The sequence below is a fragment of the Aethalodelphis obliquidens genome, unplaced genomic scaffold (assembly GCF_003676395.1).
Source record: "Aethalodelphis obliquidens isolate GAN/ISIS:26980383/991018 unplaced genomic scaffold, ASM367639v1 scaffold3, whole genome shotgun sequence".
NCBI lineage: Eukaryota > Metazoa > Chordata > Mammalia > Artiodactyla > Delphinidae > Aethalodelphis > Aethalodelphis obliquidens.
In genome coordinates, this window is record NW_020837947.1 from 72,130,341 (window position 1) to 72,135,507 (window position 5,167).

The window sequence follows — 5,167 nt, forward strand, 5'->3', positions numbered from 1 at the left end:
TGAGAGGCCCGCGTACCGCAAAAAAAAAAAAAAAAAAAAAAAAAGGCAATGACATTGAAGAGCCTTTAGAAAGGCAATGATCTGATACTTTGGAAAGACCACTTCTGGAGGTTGTGTCGAGAATGGATAATAGGAGGGCAAGAAAGAAATCAGGACAGCAGTTGGCTGGTGACTGCAGTAGTTGAGGCAAGAGGTAGGGACGACCTGAATCTAGAAGGTGACAGTGGAGGGAGAGAGAGAAATAAGTAGCTTCAATATATAATTGGGACATAGGACCAATAGGACTCGTAGGTGGAGTAGATTACGGGGTAAGGAAGAGCAAGAAGACAAAGAAAATCCCTAAATTTTGGTCTTTTGCAAAGTGATAGTGGTTCCATTTACTGACAAGGGAATATTGGAGAAAAAAGTGGATTTCTTGAGGGGAGATGGGGGAAGCAGAGAGTCGAGAGTGCTAGTTTGATCATATCACAAGGAGATGTCACACATATAGCTGGATATTTGAGTCTGGAGCACAGAGAAGAGATCAGAGACAAAGCATAATTTTGGAAACTGTATGTGGGTACCTCCCCACTACTCCTTCTTTCCCATCACCACTGTGTGGCACCTGTATTATTTGGAGGGAATTGACTCCTCACCTGGAATCTGATATGGAGCTCGATTGTTTTATCTCAATCAAGATAATCCTTCCTCTCCCACATCATCATTATTGACTGAGGTAACTCAGATCGAAGCCTCCCTGCACATGGCATTACCCTATCCAAAGGAATTGCATCAGAAGTACGTATGTGAAAAATCTGGGCCAATGGGACACATGGAAGCTCATTTCTGGGATCTCCTAAGCAAGAATGTTTCCTGTCCTTCGGAGAGCCCAGAGAAAGCGACCAGAAATCAACCTTCTCTCTCATTTTGGACGGCACGACTTGTGGATGTAAAATCTGGAACTGCTGCAGCCATTCTGTCAACATGACGGACATCAGCTTGAGGAGGAAGCTAATAACATGGGAGGTGGGATAGAGACTTGGAAAGAAAGTGGTCCCCTGATGATACTGTTGAAGCCCTGAAGACTATCTCGCTTCTGAACTTTTCAGTTATGGGAACCAATAACCGGCCTCCCTCCCCACTTTATTATTTAAGACAGAGTTTGATTTTTGGTTATTTGCAGTATGAGTCCTAACCGATGACTCCTAAGCCACTAGCACATAAATCATATTTCATCCCAGGGAGAAAATGTTGAGAAGTGAGATTGAATCCCGAGGCATCCCAACCTTAGAGACTGGGCCAAGGAAGAGGAACATAAAAGAGAGAAAAGGAACAGGCAGAAACATAGAAGGCGACGCAGGAAAGTGAGGAGTCACTGGGCGGGGGGAATGTGTTTGAAGAATGAGGGAGGAGTCCCCTCTTTGAGAGCTCCTGGGAGTTCAGGTAACATGAGGGCAGGTACATGACCTTGGAAATGGCAACATGCAGCTTGCTAGTGACCCTGTGAAGTGCAGTCAGAAGAGGGGAGGAGGGAAGCTGGTAGAGTAGAAGGCAGGGGAGAAGGGGTTCGGGAGTGAAGACAGTGGGTGGACACACATTTCAAGAACTTTTGCTGCAAAGACAGGAAGAGCAGCGAGTCAGGAACAGCCAGGGCTGTGGGGCTGGGAGAGTTTGTTTTCATAGCTTTCATCATTTTTTTTTTTTTTTTTTTTTGCGGTACGCGGGCCTCTCACTGCCGCGGCGTCTCCCGTTGCGGAGCACAGGCTCCGGACGTGCAGGCTCAGCGGCCATGGCTCACGGGCCCAGCCGCTCCGCGGCATGTGGGATCTTCCCAGACCGGGGCACGAACCCATGTCCCCTGCATTGGCGGGCGGACTCTCAACCACTGCGCCCCAAGGGACGCCCCATCATTTGTTTTTTTGAGAATGGAACAGACGAGCGTTCCATATGCTGAGGGAACGATCCAGAGGAGAATAGTAAATAAAGGATGCAGAAAAGAAGAGCAAGTGCAGAGGCGCTCCTAGTAAAGGTGAGAGGGATGGTACCCGAGGACAAGAGGAGACGCTTAGTAAGAGCACAAACACCTCGTCCTTCGTCAAAGGAGAGAACAAAGAACGTGACTGGGTAAAAGAAGGCTTGTGGATTTGTGCTAAGAAGTTGGAGAAGCGTCTGTTCTGTTTTCTCAGTTGAGTGTGAGTGAACATCACCTGCCAAGATGTAGGAAAAGCGTGTGATCAAATGTGGTCATGGCTTCCCGGCAGGACAGAACTTTTCTTTGTTAGGCTTCTGGAAAATGACCTTTTACATTCCTGAAGTTGTAAAACTCTTCCAAGTGACTTTCTTGTCTATTAAATTCTAAAAGGGATGCCTTACATTTTTTGAAAGTTTTGCTACATGTAAATGGGACAGGAGGGGGTGATGGAGGGGGTGTTTCTTTTACCGCCAGTTTAAGGTTTAGGCAACTGGATTCAGATTCTCTTAAAGCTGGTTTTTGTTAAAGGGAAATTTAAAACTTTCCACCTGAAATATTTATAAGCCCGTGACATGTTATTTTCTCTCCAACAGAGAGTTCCTGTTTGCTACAGTTAAGTTAGCTCACATCTGTGGTCTTCACTGACAAGAGTCCTGGCCTTTTCCTCTTTCTTTAGATTTCCTCTAGTTCTCTGGTACTATGAAAAGTTGGAAAAATAATTTATAACACTTAAAAATCAAAGCTATAACTAAAATATATATTCTTCATAGCCTAGAAGAAAATAAAGTATCATATTCCACTTCTCTGGACAGTTTTATAATAAGTGTCAAGTTGAGAAACTGCTTGATGTTTCAAGATGAGTAGTTATGACTTCTAGTTATAAGTTAGTAGGGGGCTCTTATTACGTTGTAATTATAGGTTTTAGCTAACAAGATAATTTAAGTTAATTAGACTATTATAAAGACCATGTAGAGGAGGAAAGTGTGGGTTATTGTTTTGTGAACACTGCTGGATTTGTCCTCATTTTGGGCAGTACGAAATAACTTATTTTGCACAAAACCACTTAAGAGACTTAAAATACAACTTTGTGTGTAACCTCTCTAGCTGTGCAATTCTAAAGAGCGAGCCCATCATATCCACCTGGGGTACTGGCTTCAAATCCTGATGACACGGAGCTGAGAACAAGGACTAATTTCATTCAAAGTCAAATCCAGTCTATGAACCAAAGTGCCTTGGGGGCAGAGATGAAAATACAAGCCCTACTCAGAATGTTGTTCAAAACACATGGCCCAGGAGAGGGTAAACCCACACATCTATAAAACACACTCAGTGGGACAGTTCTAGGCTTTTTTGAAAGGTCGTCAATTAAAACCACCTTAAAGATGCTTTGTTAGAACAGAAGATTTCAATCACGGTCTTTCTAGCTACCAGTGTATAACTATTTGGACTTAAAATAAGTTTAAACCTAAGATATGTTACTGCATATGGTATATGTCTGTGTGGTGCGTGTGTATAAAACGTTCCTTTAATGAAGGGACTTGAGTGAATGGTGGGGGCGGTGCCAGGTGAGAGAGTCCGATAGCTGTGATCACATTTTAAAGCTGATCTTCAAAGAGGTTCCCGTACTGAATAGCTCAGCACCTCAGGTCATGAGTTTAAAGGTATTTCCTACAGCAGTGGAGCTCACGGAGTTATCCTTACTCTGGAAATGTCAGATACGGATTCACTGGGATGAAATTGTTAATGGGATTATCAGTAGAAATTTGATGTGCTTTCAGGTTGCAGCCAGGAGAGCGAAGTTTGGCTAAACTGAGTAATTACTGATCCCAATCAGTAATGACCATGCTTATGGTTTTCATTTTCTCTTAATTGGGGCAAGTTCTCTGTGTCCCCTACCCAGTTCAAAAGTAGAAGAGGTGAGAACAAGAAGGAAAAAAAGAAAGTAAAGCCCCAATCATCATTTTTTTTTTTAATTTTATTTTTGGCTGAGTTGGGTCTTCCTTGCTGCAGGCAGGCTTTTCTCTAGTTCCGGCGAGCCGGGGCTACTCTTCATTGCGGTGCGCAGGCTTCTCATTGCGGTGGCTTCTCTTGTTGTGGAGCACAGACTCTAGGCACGCAGGTTTCAGTAGTTGTGGCGCACGGGCTCAGTAGTTGTGGCTCGCGGGCTCTAGCACTCAGGCTCAGTAGCTGAGGTGCACAGGCTTAGTTACTCCGCGGCATGTGGGATCTTCCTGGACCAGGGCTTGAACACGTGTCCCCTGCATTGGCAGGTGGATTCTTAACCACTGCGCCACCAGGGAAGCCCAAGTCCCAATCATTAACCTTGGATTTGTGCCTTTTCTCTTGAATCCTCTTCCTTATCTTGGTAAGAGAATGTCATGCTCTCTCAGTGGGATTTCGAAGCCTTTCACCAGCTTTGTTACTGGCTCAGATATAGGCCAGAGTCAGGTAGTTATTTAGACACAACTGTCTGCTTTTCATCAAGTCATCCGGACCTATCTTCAGTGACACATTGGCAGGGCCAAGGGGACCTGCACACAGCCCTGTCAGGGAAGATGAGCCGGGAGCCATGAAGAAAGCAGGGCCTCGGGTGGCCCACGCCAACTTCCCACTCATGGAGCTCCGTGCCATTCATAGCTTAAAGCAAACCAAACAAACCCTGTTCCCTTTCGAGAGGAGTGGGCAGGTTTCAATTTTCTCTTGGATATGGCCAACAATCAGAATTTTTAGGCAGGAGATAATGGAAGATTGAATGTTTTTCTTCTTTTAAAAAATATCTAGGAGTATTAAGCTAGAGAAGTGAAAGTTCAGACAATTATACCATTTTCTTTTGTTTACTGTTTTTCTCAAATTGAAAGAAAAACAAACTACAAGCAAAACAGATTTGGGATGAAAGCCAAGATTTGTCTGTGGTTTGATTTTGCACTGCCCTGTGGTTCTGATTCCTTTCTCTGTCACAGGGAATATGCAGTGGCCCAAGCCCAGAGTGACTTTCAAGTTCTGCATCCCTAATGTGGGGTTTTTAAAAGTGTGTTCCACTGAGAAACAGTATTGCTAAATGCTCCCTGTAGGAGGAGTACACCTCTTCTTATATCAGACTTGGCCATGTGACTTGCTTCAGCCAACGGAATGTGTGTTGCTTCCAGCAAAACCTTAAGACCATCACAAGGTTCTACCATTTTCCTTTTATCTCCTCCATGAGACCAGCAATGGCTC